At 42.9% G+C, this 16,822-nt stretch overlaps 1 protein-coding gene across 1 annotated transcript in view; it reads left to right on the top strand.

The window, feature by feature from the left end:
• The first annotated feature begins 1,863 nt into the window (after positions 1-1,863).
• Positions 1,864-16,822, top strand: part of pot (zona pellucida domain protein papillote) — a 42,592-nt gene continuing 27,633 nt past the window's right edge. Inside the window, exon 1 of the mRNA XM_071591404.1 lies at positions 1,864-2,042. The gene's annotated coding sequence lies outside the window, so the exon portion shown is untranslated. The remainder of the gene's footprint in view (positions 2,043-16,822) is intronic.

Raw genomic sequence — 16,822 nt, forward strand, 5'->3', positions numbered from 1 at the left:
TACTTTTCCGTACTAAAAGGCTTCGTGCCGCCTCCTGTCTTCAGCAAGGGTCGAGCTTCTATTATTTTTTATTATCCAACAAAACTTTCTTATCTCAACATATTCTAACAACAATAGCGGAACTTTTTAATTTTAACGAATTTATTACATCAAGCTATGACCGATTGGTAAAACTCTATCAGCAAACCCTTCGAATGGCGTAACATCTTTGCTTTACTTTCTTCTCAAGCTTAGATACTGTCAATTTAATTACTTCAAGTCAACGTCAAGGAAAGAGTATTTTGTGTAAATATTAATGGAATTCCTCAGACCGTTTCATATACGGAATCCTGAACGTCCTCCCCGTTTTCTTCCATTTACAAATAAAAACAGAAGGAAATATGAGCAGTAGTTTTTTCAGCAGGAGGGTTAACGGTAAAAGACGGAGGCTTTTATCACTCCCTTGGTTGTTGAGGTGCATCAGTCCAAAACAAACGCCGTAGGCCGTGATCCAATGTGACCATGCCTGCTCTCGTAGAATTTATGTACATACTTGGTCCGTGAAGTCAGTAACTCAAAATTCCCACAACATGACGGGCCAAGGAACTGAAAACGCGGGAATTGTGTTCTCTTCGCTGGTCATCGATATTTTTTCCAAATTCACCAATTACCATGATGGTGGAAAAGGGGTTGGAATTTGGACATGAAAAAATAAATGAAAAACCAGTCACATTATTGTGATGTTAGAGTTTCTATTCAATATATGATGAATACGATGACTGATATGATGGTTTATGTAATCATTTTCTCTACGCATAAATAAAAGTGTAGAAAAAACCAACAACGACTTGGCCAGAGTGGTCATTCATGGTGGTAAAATTCTGCCTTGTTGGGATATGGCGTTAAAATACCGGTCTAGGTTCTGAGCCAACCGATTCATTAAAAAAATAGATTCAATAGGGAAAAACATTGAGTACCACCGCAGACATTTTGCTCTATCTAAGTAAACATTTACGAAGATGCAAGCATTGATGTCACCACAAGATTGCTGTCAATATTTAAATTCTCGAATCAGGGACACTCATACCAGAGGGCTGTAGAGAATTTAAGAACACCGGAATAATAAAAACTGGACCTGAACGCCTCGGGAAACCCGTTAAGGATAGTATCATCGAGACGATGGTGCCTGCAAGTATGGGAGCACAATCATGTAAACATTTCTGACTACAATCGAACTCACTGGAGAACGAATGATGACCCCGGGATGAATAAATGATTCTTTCCCTTCGGGGCATCCGACGTCATTACTTTTCTCCTAAGTGGATTGTCCTTGGTGTTCTGTCAACAAAAGATAAGGTGAACACGCTCTTGGTGTTTGAGGACCCGTGGGAGGGCGAAGACTAGCGAAAGAATAGTGAGAGAAGAGTTCGACGGGGGTGAGAGCTCCCGGGGAGCGATGCCCTTTCACGAGAGAGAAAGAAAGAGAGAGAGGTGTTGGTAGGACGAGATGGTTGAGGGGGGGGGAAGAATAGAGGACCGAAGGGGGCGGCGCCCACGGGTGGCTGCGGTTGAGGGAAACACCGCAGACCGGCGCTGCCTTCGCCTCCCTCCTTTGAGGAATACGAGTGGGAGTTCGAACGGCTAAGCTGGTTGGGGCCTGGAGCGGTGGCAGAAAGGGAGACCTGTCCCTTCGGACGTCTGTTGGCGGGAGAACTTGGGTGAGCACATGTGGTGAGTCTGTGTTCGCTGGCTTCGGTGTGCGTGCGAGTGAGAGCGCCAGAAAGAGCAAGGTGGGCGCTAGGAGGAGGTTGCCAAGGTGGCCGCCGGGTAGCAGCACCGTCGGAGGGACGTGAGAGAGGGAGAGCGAGTCAGTCTGCTGGTTGCCTTGGATCTGGACATATTATCTTTCGAGTGCGAGGGGCGTGTGGTTACTACGAGAAGCTGTTGTGAGCTGCTCACCTTTTGGTTACTGTGTGACCAAGAGGAGGATGTAAGGACCTTCGGAAAGCAGCCGACAGCAGTGGACACATACGAGCTCCAGAACAGGCCCAAAGAGAATTAAGGTAAGTGTCTTCTCGCTTTGGTACATTCATCATTGAGCAATTTATGCGGGCACGAAACGCCCTCCGCCTCAGTGTTAACAAGCCCTTGTGCTCACGCTTAAAGAGAGCGTCAATCGTCACCCGTGCCAGTTCTGGGATTTTTCGTTAAGAGATTTCTCTATGGCATTGCTTTGGTTGCGTGAAGTTATTTTAAATTACGCCTCACTCCGCATTAAAAGTGATTTAAACTACGGTAATAATGAAAAGACCCATATGTCATCGAGACGGGTTAAAGGAATCGGACGGTAGGGCACTTTCTATTTCAACGACATATTACACCTATACTGAACCTTTCCTTAGAAAGGCAACGTGATGTAGTCACGACGTCACTTTCTAATTGATCGGTGCAAATGCGGAAGCTTGCTCTGGATCAGGTGCGACCATGCGTCCATTAAAAGAAACCAAGGCGATGAGCGGATGCATTGTTACGGCATGTTACACAGGGGCGTGTATTTTATATGCACATTTATTCATAAGAATTGTGACATCACGTCAAATGCGATTGGCATTTCAACGAAGCGACAAGAAATTTTTGTTACGCATTTCTGAAACGGTTTGAGAACTTTAAAACCCTACTACGTGCATGCATTCAAAAACATTCATGTCGACGACAGCCGAATGGTCTGAATCTCCTCCCGATCTTCCAACGCGCGCGTGACCATCTGTTCCTTCAAAACACAGATATCGTTGGGGGAACGAAAATGTATTTCGTAACTCCAAAATGCGCTTGTTGTGGCCCTCGGCTTAGGGGAGCGGGCTGAAGTTTATATTGTACTGTTGCTCAACATATTATCTAGTCTTTTTTTAGGTGGGATTTTTAGAGAAAATGTGTTTTCCCATAGGTAAAGTGGACATTATTTGATTTTCCATTTGCACTCCGTTTCAAAAAAGTCATATACTTATAACTTGGTGTGGGCTGGAACGCGAGAAGGCAAGGGAACTCGAATATTTTATTGGACGGTATAAAAAAATTGAAAATTCTGGCACTTTTGGTTCAAGTGTATCATGGTTGCTTATTTACTTCAGGAGCAACATAATTTCCTGCTTGAAATTAGCGCCTCAAAGGTTGAATTTTATAACTATCATTAAGGCAGAGGTCATTCAATATTCATCATGGATTGATTGACCACGGTTGCAACTAAGCGGAAGCGAGAAGCTATCTTATAAAATCTAATTTTACAAGTTTGCTACCTTAGAATTATTTTTCTAAGGCCTGGACAACCAGGAAAAGGAAAGACCTTTGACTTAATAGTAGACCTCAAAGTAAATTTAATATAAGTTTTTCAAAGCCTACCACCTGATTATTTGAAAATCACAATTTGCAAAAAGCCGTAATTTTTATCATCATAATCTAATTATCTCAATATTTAATATTTAACTACTCCAAAAAGTTATATTTTTACAGGAGAAAAGGCCGTTTATACCAGGAATTCCAGTTTTAAAAAATTAACTGATTTATCCTATGAATTAAGGCATTTTAAGCTGTCATTACCCCGTTGCAAATGCAATGTAGATAAACTGTTACTATAGTTGAATTTAATTCAATATACCATTCAAAAGTCACCTGGTCATTTTCTGGGCGAATTCCATCGCGCGGATGTGGGGATAAAAGCTTGACTCCATTCAATATCGAAGCTCTTGTTATTCCCGAAGGTAATTCATGACAAGAAAATTTGATAACTGATGATGATTTACGTCGAAATCCAGGTCACGAGTACATTAATTTTACTTTGAAATAAAAAAGCGCCAAGTTTAAATGCAATAGGTGCAACCATTTAGACGAGAAATATACTGGGTAGGTTACTCGTAACTTAAGTAAAATATTTTGCCATATACCAAATATTGGTAAGAAAATGTCCTACGTGCAAATTAAATTTTTTCACAGAAACCTAATTACATCATTACGCCGGTGAAAGTTTACGACGTCTTCGATTTGGATGGGTTGATTCTATTAATTAACTCGGGGATGTACAATGGATTGCGATTGTTCGCCTTTACCATCCGCTTTCATTGCCTTTTCCATCGCATTCGATTTAGAATTTGAAGGCCATTGGCTACAGTGTTATATTAAGTTTCTTTACTAAGTATCACAAAGACCAGCATCGGGCAAAGTTTAACGAGTTGAATTGGAATTGGACGAGACGTTGATTATGTGGCGGAGAAACCGCACGCAGGTGGCGACTTCAGTTAGCATTAAACCAGTGATGAGAATTATCTCACCTGGGCTCAGGTAACGGTCGCAGAGATGATCGGTGTGTCACTTATTACAACATGAAAAGTTGCCAAGGTTAATCGGTTTGATCGACGAGTATTATTTTGCCCTCTCTCAGTGCACGTCCAGCTGCTTCCGTCCCTAGCAATCAGGCACCATTGTTAACGTCTCCATACACCTTTCTTCTTACACCCTCATTGACAAGATTTAAAACCTCTTAGTAATATTTATAAGCCTTTGTAACTGTCTTCCAAAAGAGAAATACACATTTTAAGACACTTTATATCATATTTATTTAACTTCTCCTTTTAATTCTTATCTGTATTGACACTGGGTATTTATTAATACGATGCGATCATTTTATGACAACATACGAACCATGTGAAAAATTGTTAGTAAAATATGAAACATTTTAGGGTGGTTAGTAATGGGAATTGTCGCTAAAAAAAACATCGCTCCAAAATTTTTTAGCGGCCATTAAAATCTCCGACCGACAGCCTTGGAACGTTAAGATGGAGGACATAAAATGATTTCGAGGATGGGTTAGAAGGGATGTAAGGTGTCCCTGTAGAGTAACAGAAGCTCAAGCATTGCGCAAGATCTAGTCGTCACGTCACTGTTTGATATAATCATCACACTCGTAGACATTTGATGGCTTTAGAGGAATCTAATCGGGGGAAATGTATAGTGTCGGAACCTGAAATCAGTTCTCGCGTATATTTTCAAGCCATTAAACTTATGTATCAAACAATGTTTAAATTTACATATATTTTCTTTTCCAACCCTTGTTTGAAATGCGAAGAAAAATAAATCATCAATTAACCTGCATAATTGCTACCGGTAACTTTTAGTTGCTTATTAAGAAACGGGAAAGTGAAAAAAAAACCTTTTTTAACTTCCAGAAAGTTAAAACTCAAAATTGACTTAAAAAAAAATGGGAAATCAAACTTTTACATTCCATTTGGCATCCAAAACACTGTAGGTAAACACTGTTTCCATATGTATCATTTTCGACAATGTATACTTTGATATTCCAAGGCTAGTTATTTTCATACCTTGTTTGTGCATATAAACAATGGCATGTACCAATATCAATATTTCCTTCCTTTCCCTCAAATGCTGACACAATGAAAAACTCCTTAATTGCAGGTGGAAATGCTAAGTAGGGCCAACAGCAAAGTTCAAGGAACTGAAAGAGTTACTGTGCCCTCTATAGTCGGCTTAGAGGATTTATTTTTTGTATCAAAATACCTTTTCATGTCCCTCAGTCATCTAATACTTAATGAAACAAACTCTCTAACATCCAAGAGGGCAAATGTTTGATCTTTCGTGCGGAGGGGAAATTCCAGTCGAGACACCTGCTCTGAGTCGTGGTAGAAAAATAGTTTATGCGCACCTCGGGTAGATATGCATCTCAGCCACAAGCCAATTGTTTTGGCCGGATACCAATCGCTTTCGGTTCTTCGTTGTTAGGTCTTAATGCATGACTGGAGCTAACCGTGAGAATCCTCATCGGGAATCGGTCGTCCCAGGTCCCTGGCATCTCAGCATCCTGCATCCCGCGCAAGGCGGAGGGATGAATCCCGCTCCCCCTGATTCCTCTCCGAATATCCCGCCCCTCCCACCGCCCTCGTCCGCCGGGAACTTGCATCCCCCTCCTCTTACCCGAACAGGCTCTCTGTATTTGGCAAGGAAGGGACGACAAGTCCACGCGGGGTGAGTCACGTGACGCGTCGCGCAGACCGACGCGACGACGAAGGGGACCGGACTGGAGCGAACGAAGGTCGTCGCCGTAGCAACATTGCCGATGCGTCCACCGTCGTCGAGTGGAAGAATCATTGCGCGGCGACATTGTTTGCACTTGCCTGGGCAAACTAATGTTTAAAGGCGTTAGAGGATTGAGGAAGTGGTGTGTCGCCGAAGGACGCAGGTTGTGAGATAGGCCGCGGGGTCGGCGGAATGCCTAAACAAACGAGGAAATGCAAGGGGAGGATGGTGGATATTTAAGTGTCCCCTGCCGGCGATTCGTTGAAAGGTCTCCGAGACGAGGTGGAATGGAGCGAGTGGATTTTAATCTGTAAGCGGAAGTGGGTTCCACGAATCCAGAGCTATGACGGATCGGCCCCATGACTTCGGACGAAACGACTTCATGGGAAATTCTCAAGATGTTTTTGTAGGCGTCGGTCTAAAAGTTGTCCTAAGTCAGGTTCTAAATATGGAAATTAAATGACTCATCGAATAAGCACGTAATGGTGGCGGCTCTTCAGGTCACGGCAGAATATTTTCCATATGCGAGCTGCAATTATTAAAGTTCCTAAACCGAATTTTCATGTAAATTAACATCTATAAAAATTATCAGCTATTGTTTACGACATACACTCTTTCATCGTCGAAAAGGTGTAGAGGGCCCAGAATGTTTATGATCCTGATGGCGATGACAAGAGGATGCCTCCATGCGCAAAACATTTTCCAAATACAAGCTTGTATCGGACCACGAAAAAATGAGTATTTCACTATCTGAAAATTAAAATCATAACAAGTGATCGCATGTTAGTTATTATTATTTAATTTATTATTTCGTAATCTACCGGTTAAGGTAGTTTTTGGATGGACACAACTATCAAATAAATATTGTGTGACTCCCAACAAAACAAAATACAGCAACCTATACTACTACTTCATCTTCGTATACTTCCTTCCTCCCTTCATCCCGCACAACATCCCTATTATATTCCTACCCTTTCCTTGTTTGCCTAATATTATCCCCTCTATCACAGTCTTCAACATCCCACTGATGATCAATATGCTTTTCACCCATTTTTCCAGCCTCCTTATGATTTCTCCCAACAAACCCTTCTTCTCGCCCACCATACATAGTACTTCCTCATTTGTTTTCCCTTCGGTCCATTTCACCATCTCCATCTTTCTCCACACCTACATTTCAAAAGCCTCCAATCTACGTCTATCCTCCAGCTTCGGTGACCATGTTTCCGCACCGTACATAACTACGCTCCATATCACAGTTTTGACGAGTCTTTTCTTAACATCCTCATTCAATGTGTCTGTCATTAACTCCCTCCTCCTTGTGATATCCTCTTTACCCAACGCAATTATTCTCCTTACGTCCCTACAATTTTGACAATGTCGGTCCAAAAAACTTCCGAGATACGTAAATTGTTCCAACTGCTCTATTTTTTGCCATCCTATTTTAATGATTAGCTTAGCCTTTTTCTTTCTGGAAAACCGCATAACCGTTGTTTATTAATATCGATTCTTGCCCCATACATATCGTACTGAATTTCCAATTCACTCAGCATTGCTTGCAACACCTTGGCTGACTGACGAACTACAGCTTGGTCATGAGCAAACCTAACTGATTTTACAAATTTCCTCCAGACTTTCATTTCTATCTCCAGCTCTTCCCGTGCTTCTTTAATCATTTCCTCCACAAATACGTTGAACAGCACTGGTGATAATTGGCAACCCTGCCTTACACCTCTTCCTAGCACTGCCCATCCGGACTCTCCGTTCCCCACTCACACCTGAGTAGTCTGAGACATGTACATGTGCGGATTATCCTCCTGTCCCTCCAATCAATCCCTATTTTCTGCAATATACTCAATAATTTTTCCAAATGACTCTATGGAACGCCTTTTCGAAATCTACGAAACAGACAAATACGTCCTAAATGTATTCTAATTTCCTCACGATTAGTGACAGTATTACTGCTATGGCAACACGCGTGCCTCTCCCCTTCCTGAACCCAAACTAATCATTCCCTAAGTAAACGTTTGCCCTGCTCTCAATTCATTTTTTGATGATCCTGAGAACCACTTTAGCTGCATGGGAAATCAAACTTATTGGTCTATAGTCCTCACATGATGTAGCCTTTATCTTTTTCATTGTACGAACTAACACTGATCTCATAAAGTCTTCTGGCCAGGTTCATTTCTAATAGATGCTACGAATCAGTCCGTATAGCCTTTTCCTACCACATTTTCCTTAACCTTTTATTAGTTCCTCAGGAATGTTGTCTATCCCCACGGTTAATTGCTGCAGTTAAACATATGCTTAAATAATTTAAAATGCATACATATACGTTGGTCGAAATCAATCATGATCCTTACGACGACAAACATTAAAAGAGAAGCAATAGGGTTTTTATAGTGCCGAATAAGAGTATATCTGGACACCAGAAGAGTTCAATTTTCTCAAGGCATTTTCCACTTAGTTTCCTGGCGATTTTAACCCGAAAGCCACATACGGGTGTTACCTCTCTATATCGAGTGCAAAAGTGAAAGTACGTTCCGGGTATTACATTCGAGGCTACAAATATCACCTCTAAATCAATGTCGTGCAGCGATATATAGGCAACGATAAGAAAACGAAAAAAATGAAGAGTTAAGAAACCGCTTCTGACTTGGCATAATACATTTTTTCTTTTAATCTCTAAATAAAGTACGAGAGCTTTAATTCTAAAAGTTAGCACTATTCTAACAGTTAGCAGAAATATTTGTCTGTGAAAATTTATCTGCAGGGTAAAATATTGTTTAAATATCGTTATGTTACTTTCAAGATCCAAAGTCCATTTTTGATTCGGATATTTTAGGTGCAGAAAAATTGTATTCCATCACGTTAATACATGACGTCTCCCGTGGCTTTGCAATCACTGATTAATTTCAGGTGCAACCGTTTCGATCTTTATCAGACATTAAAAACAGAGAATGTCAAGTAAACATTATATTGTAATGATTATTTCCATCTGAAGTCAATGGATATTGAAAGTGCCGTTTACTATGGTAAGCACTGCAGTTAACACATTGATAAAAGAACTCATTCGCATCGATCTGAGTCACAGCTGTCGCACGCATTCTTGTTGAAAGGCGGAAACCACAATTGCATATACACGTTCATGAACATGTGCGATCAAATATGAAATGAAACGATACAGGCAATTATAACAGCCTAGACCGTTTTGGCGCAATCGTATTAACGCCGTTGTCGTTAAAATCTCTCATCGGCAGCGGAGCATAAATCCAACCGTGATTGCAGGGTGTATGTAGCGCGTGTCCGTCAGACTGCCCCCACAACGTGTTGCGAAATATTATTTCGCCTCAGTGGCTCTCTCCAAGCTGGAGCCTTGATGCCCTCCTCGCTTTCGCACATGGGATCGCTAGCAATTCCGAGAGTGTATGTTTGTTCGAATCAACTGACAGGCCCCGCGCTAGGAACGGCGTGCCAAAGGTGGTGAGGAATCGCGCTCTTTACCCCCAAGTCAATTATTTTTATCGCACCGCATCTCAGGTCGGGAGAGCAACGCGAGCATTTTATTCACGCAGGGCGGTGCCGCACAAGAAGCCTCGCTCACCAGGTTGCGTTGAGATTGAATACTTTAGGAGAAATTGCGACTTCAAGGTGGATATGTTTTCGGCCGATCGCCCACTCGCACGCCTGCAGCCTCGCCACGCGTTGGCAACGGGCGTCGCCCGGTGCCGCGGGTGCGGTCGTCACGATGTAAGACGCAGATGGTCGCCGCTCGGCTGCAGACGGATGCTGTAAACGACAGCCCACGATGATTTCGCATTGCATGTGTGTTGCGGAATGTGTGCGAGAAAGAAAGGGGGTGCGAGGAGGTGGAGGGGAGGAGGGCGAAAGAAGCGGGGGCGAGGCAGTTTCGCGATACCAGCGCCGAACAGAGCTCGCTGCGAGCCGATATTGAGAGCGATGTTACCAGCTGCTGTGACCTCGTTCCCTTTTCATGCGGGCGCCGCCATCTTGACAGCTATTTCTCTTTTCTTTCCCAGTTGACGGCAAACAATAACTTTCTCCCGTTCACTTTCTTGCTCGACGGATCAATGAGAATAGTTACCAAAAAATAGGAAAAAATACTACGATCACGAGCAATGGGAAGCTATAGAATCACTCTGTGGGGTCGATGGAATCGTTCTGTTCAGAAAGTGGGCTGTAAAAGAAGGCTTAAATATAATTAAAATTATGAAATGCATAAGGGACGTAAATTCTCCGGGTCCACGCAGCAGCTTTATCAAGAAATTTCATGAATGGTGAAAGAGAATTACCGAATGAAACTCTTCGCAGAAGAGGTGCCGTCAGTAGCGCAGGGAATTGTTGATATTCCGAGAAAAACGGCGATTTAAAAATCACTCCTTTGTATTTCTCCATTGCCGAACCAATAAGACGCGTTTTATCCTTAAATCTGTACTCTTCAGCCATCGAAGGACAGTCATTTCTTTAGAATTCCCTCATTCGTTAATACAGAAAAGTAAAACTATTTGCGACATATGGAATTGAAAGTGACTTATGTTTTAATGAAACTGTTTACCTTGGTGTTTCTCGTGTTGTGAATACAAATTAGGTTGCACAGCCTCAGGGAAAAGCCAAAAGCTCTTGACGATATCGATTTTATTAGTCACCTTAGCCTTCAAAAAAAAGGGATTAGTTTTTTGGCGGCACAAAACACCGGAAGTCAGAGGGATGGAATCTTCGAAGAATAGTTTTGGAAAACGTTCCTCCCGTTTCTCCTACGTCCACTTATATATCCGCCCATTCATTTTCCGTTTCCTCGGAAACCCATTGTCTCCCCCTCCCCCCTTATTTCTTCCTTTAATGTCTTGGGATTTCACGCCTGCGGCACCGCACGCACGCTGGAGAATCTTCTTTTGTCTGTTGGCGTCACAACGCTGTTTTTTCCCCGATCGTCTGCTTTCTCGGCGTGAGAGCAAATTTAGGTCTGTTTAAGAATAAATACATGCAATTATCGGGAAAAGGACCTACTTTTGAACAAGAGGGTTTGTGCTGACACGTAACAAACAAGAGCTGTAAACACTCTCTTACACATTTTCTTACACGCTCAAAATTGTTAGCGAGTCTGGTTGACTAACGAAAATTTTTACTACCGTAATTTTTCTCATGGCAATTTAATGAACACTAACTGTTGTAATAATTCACTTTCAAGTTTATCTATTTGTTAAACCTAATGAATGACGCAAGATTTAAGGGAAAAACGTTTTTCATTGAGCTGAGAAAATATGCAAATGGAGCTGCATAGATATGCAAATGAAGCTGTAAAAATATATAAATATTTCAATGATGTTAAGTTTCAATGTGGAGTGCAGAATGTTTATAATTTATGCCAACAGTTAAGTCTTCTGACGTTTAAATAGAGAAGCTATTGTACGCCATAGGGTTATTTCTACCAATAGTATATACACGGAAGTATTTGTTGATTCAAAGAATTCGCAAGAGCGATTACATTCATCATAAGCACTCTACTGCTTACCACTTTCTCAAGTGATGGAGAGGGAGACGAGCATTGTTTTCAGTAATATTTTCAATACGTAAACCCAGTTTGAGTTATCTTAGAAATTTGAATTGCAAAGGCATTTCGCTTTGAATAGCAAAGGAGTAAACATTTTATTTCTTATCTCATAGCCTCTGAATAAATGAAATTTCACCTAATGGAAAATATTAAACTGAGTTTTTTCATAAACACCGTTGGCTAATTTTAATCTATAAGAATCGGAAAAATGTTATCATCAATTTATGACGGTTGAATGGGTGGACGAAATCGATAGTGATTTAGCAGCCTCAGGAATTCTCAATAGTGACATGTGAAAATATCGATATTTGCACGATATATTTTTTTTGACACAAAATATTTCGACAGAATACGCATAATATGCAAAATCAGATGATAGATGCCGTGATAAAGTGAAAACAAGGTGCCTTGACGAGAGGCGGGGAGTGAAAATTGATAAAGCGGGAAGGGAAGGAAAGAGCATATGCAACGAATATAAATTAGCTTAAGAGGGAATTAAGATTCATGATCGATTCGGTGTTGCACTGTGAGCGTATGGAATGAATAAATTAAGCTCATCGAAGGATTCCCTGAAACTCTTGTTAGCAGCAGATGAGATGGAAAGTGATTACGTACTTCGAAATTCTCCACGTAAAACTTCAAAAGAATAAATTTAATTCTTTGAAAATCGGGTTAGTGCCTTTGCCAGTACACCTAAGTCATCGTCATCGATGAATCACCTTCTTCCGTCCATAAGTGCGCTGCCGCAGTCGTCAAAAGTTTCGGGAAACAATTATTTTGGATTCACGAACTAACGAAGAATCTATTTGGGGATCCTGATCCATTTTATTCCTTTTGACCCCGGAATCTCTTCCCACCCAATCGAAATTCCATTAGATCTCAAGATTATATGCTAATATTCGCCGTAGACCTGCTTTCTACCTCCCTGCTCCCTCACTCCCCGACCACCTCGTTCCATTCCATCAAATTCAGCCTCTCCGTGACGTACTTTCCCAACCTCCCCCCTTACTCTCCCCGGCACCTGGGTACATAAAATATTTCTTGAGAATTTCCCTCACTCAGTGGGACAATATTGAGAATTATGACACACGAAATTTCCGCTGTGTATCAACCAGAATGTCAAGTGTTATAAAGAGCGTTAGAATGTTGTTTGTCTAGCATTTTCTCATTCCTTGAGGCACAACTGACCAACAATATTGATAATGAGCATCGATAAACTGAGAGTATCTGAGACATGAACGCAAATGATGCTTTACGGAATCAAACACATAACAAAGATCTAGAATGCAGAATATTATATTATTATTATTATGAGCTGCGAAAAATTGCTGAGGTTATGTTAACCGCCAGTAAATTTTCATGCTTTTCTTTAAGAATTTAGTTGTGGTACAATGATAGCCAAGGAGACTTGGATTTATTCCCAGTTGCGGTTGAAAGCTTGCAATAATGAATCGGTAATCCTTTACACCATAAACATGTCGTTGCCCCAACGTACGCCACTTGCAAAAATGATAGCATCTACCTTTTAAAACTAAACTATCGTCAATTTTCGACGATAAGTCTTCGCGTACCCCGAGGTTTGACTTCGCAAGAATATCAGCGCCCACAGCAATGGCGTAAAATCTTGAATTTTACGACTACGACCGACCGCAGGAACTGTCATGGGAGGTCTGAGAAAGAGACTGGGCTGAGGAGGGCGGGATGAAACAACGTGCGAGAGCGGGTGGGCGTGGGCGGTTCAAGCGGTTGACTGGCAAAGGAGGGAGTGCAGAGGAGGGGGAGGCGCCGCAGAAGCTACCCACGCACGCCCGGCAAGGCACCGGGACGCTGGGACCGCGAGATCCGATCGCGCTGGGGGCAGAGAGGAGAGGAAGGGTCCGTTATCTCACAATGGCGAGATTTAAAGCCCGTGGTCGCAGGAGTTCAGACCATCAAAACCATTGGGAGGAAGGTTAAGGGGGGGCAGGTGTGGTGAGGGGCGCGGAACGCCCCGCGCTCAAGTCTTACCATTCGCAATAGACCCCAAGTTGATTACTCGAGGACCTTTTCCGCGGTCTTTACATCCATCCCTTAGTCCATCGCCCAACGGCGCGCCAGCCCAATGTGGTTGAATCACCTCTCGCTCTGCGAGCAAGAAAACGATCCATTTCGGACCACCAACAGGTGGTCACGTCATCACGGGCGGGTGACTCCCGAGCCGTTCCCCGTAACTCCCAGAGCGGACGGGATTCCGGAAATTTCGACTACGGTCGTTGAAATCTCCGCGAAACGAAGGGACGACGTGAGCGCTGTTTGTTACGTGCCGAGACAAGCCCCTGTCTCTTGCTCCGGCCGGCGACTATCCCCCGGGGGCGATGCGCTCCAATGGCTCGGCCTCCTCCGCGGACCAGTGGGCGGATGCCATCGCCCCCACACACCACCCCCTCCCCACGCCAGCCCCTTCGAGATCCGTCTCTAGTTCCCTCCTCGGATCTTCTTGCGCACTCCACCGCCGACAGTGACCTTTTATTACACCCTCGGGACTCAAAGAGGCGGAGTAAGAGGCGGTGAAGGAGACGACCAAAAGGCCTGCCGTCTATGTGACCCTTCAGTTTTCTCATCAAAATGCGTTGATCAGGAAATATTTAAGTTCAACCCCCGGGGTTATAGACAAAGACGGGTTGCGCGGTGTGCCGACTATCTGCTGTTGTCAACTCTTGGTGCTCGGGACCCAACAATCAGCATCAATGCCGTCGTCAAGCGGATTCCTTCTCGACTTCAAGAGAAGTCGCTGTTAAAGAACTCACCCGAGCATGAAGAAATTGTAATTTACTATAATTTTAAGAGTGGGCCTTGGGGAAAAGAGAAATTCGACAATTCATGCCACTACTTAGAAGGAGATAGAATGAAATTAAATTCATCATTTCATCGTGCGTGATAATCGCCATTACCGAAGATTATTTGCCATAAGCTTATGTTTCTTGAAAGCATCAGGGGAAGAACGGGGTGGTGGGAGATGGGTGATGGCTCGGGGCGCCGGTCGGAATCCTCTAAAAAATCTGACACCTCTGCTTTCCAGTACGCGGGAGACACCGCTGGGTATCAACTATCGCGCTCGCCACGCACGCAACGTCATCGCATTTTCCCTCCCGCCCCGCCGTTTTGAGTCAATATCGGATGAAAATTAAGAAAACGGAATTTCCAAGGCCTGCCCCCTCTGCGGCGAGCGGAGGAGGAGCGGTTTGCGTGGGTTCTGTTACCACGACGACGGGTCGAAGGCCTTGGGGGGGTCCGCCGTCCTCATCGGAGAGCGCTGGAAGGCGGCAAGAGTGGGCTGTAAAGTGGGGAGGGGGGTCAGGGGGAGGAGAAATCTCCGAGAGGGAGGGACAAACAAGGAGAAAAGAGCGGAGGTGGAGAGAGAGAGAGAAGTCGGGTTGGAGGAAAGGGTGAGAGGCATTTGAGGAGGTAGGGGTGAGGTGGAACGATGGTGGCGCCGCCCACGGGTGGAAGCCGTACAAGGCAGGCCGCCAGGAAGAGAGAGTGAGAGAGAGAGAGGGAGAGGAGGGATGGGAGGAGGCGAGGCGAAGGAGGTCGACCCACGCGAAGTGAGGGAGAAAAAGAAGTTTGCGGAGGAGGTTGTGGAAGGGGATGCGACGAAGATTGGAGTGTGCAAGGAGGGAGAGGTGCGGAGGAGTTTCACGGGTGGCGCAAAACCCCCCTTTGATTACTTCGACCTGAAAGTGAAGGTTCCCACTTTACCACTCACAGAGCATCTGGCGATCGGCGATGGACGAGTCTCCAATGGGGCATTTATAAAATTCTTCGGTCCTCTCAGTATATTTTTCATCCTTGACTCCACAATTTTGCTAACGCAAATTAAAAATGCAAATGAACCGAATTGTACAGAACGGTAAAATTCTAACGAAACGCATGCATACATGTACCCATCGAGTATAAGATAATACTTTCAATCTTGCTAAGTATTTTACGAGGTTTCGTCATATGAAGCAAAAAGGGGTGGGTAAAATGTACTTCAATTGTAAAGTTACTCCATGTCTAGTTAACTAACAAATGCAATGTTTGCAAATGTATCGATTGTTTTGGAAATTACGATTCAATTATTTCATATTAAAAATAATTAGTATCACCGATAATATGCTAGGTGTGATTTTATTGCACATTTTGGTAAAACCGTGACTAGAAATCATTAAATGGGATTCTGTTACTTTTGAATCTCGGTCTCTGATGATTAAATGGGATTGCTAGACCTTAAATACTAAATATCTGGGATTCTAAATATAATTTCAACTCGGATGAAAAAAATTAAGATTACGAGATAACAACATGATTATTTAGCACCTGGCAGGATCTCAAGCAGAAACCATTATAATTTTAAGCGATAAGCTGATTAAATACACCTGGAGGTTGCGCCAGGAATTCGTAAATTCTAAAAAGTCAAATGCTTAACGCGCAAGTGTTTGGTGTGATTCAATGCAATTCCAGCGACAGATGGAAACCCATGATCTCATTTCCAGAGTAACGTTGGCAGCCAGCATAGTTTTCTTTGCGGTGCGTAATGCTCTGAATGCTTAATTTTCTCTCTGATGCATTGAGGTGCAAGTAGGTGATTGCCTCAAAGTCTTAACCCGAACGTACTGGGATTCACTTCCGAATCATCTACTGAAATGGGCACAGTTAGTTTCGAGACTAGTTAAGTGATATCTTTCTCCATATTCTACGAACCTAGGTTTCGGCACCAAACGATTCGATATATGATTATTTTCGATAAGATGACGATTAATTATATGTTTAACGGAAACCAATGACCACACTACTATGTGCTAAATGCTGCTAATATTACTGAAATTTTTACGGTTTACCAGGGAACATACCTTTTAATAATATAATTACAGATTTGCATCGAATAATGCTAATCGTGTCAGAGTCAGCTAATCACAAGTAGCTTAGAGGATACCTTCAGCATATAGGAATTATTTCTATAAGGGCCTAATCTTAAAACATACGCGAGATTTTCCGTCTAACAGAGAGAAACAGGTTTATTACATGAGCTGCTAGCACGTGGCTGCGACATTCCTTCCGCAGCAGGAAAAAGAAAACCATTACGTGATGAATGATGTTTCCCCGAAACTATTACTGAATGTTTTTCATCAGAGGTATTCTTGAAAAACGTGCATGGGTTCCACATTCTCGCGA

The sequence above is a fragment of the Hetaerina americana genome, unplaced genomic scaffold (genome assembly GCF_022747635.1).
Source record: "Hetaerina americana unplaced genomic scaffold, ioHetAmer1.1.p SCAF_1, whole genome shotgun sequence".
Lineage (NCBI taxonomy): Eukaryota > Metazoa > Arthropoda > Insecta > Odonata > Calopterygidae > Hetaerina > Hetaerina americana.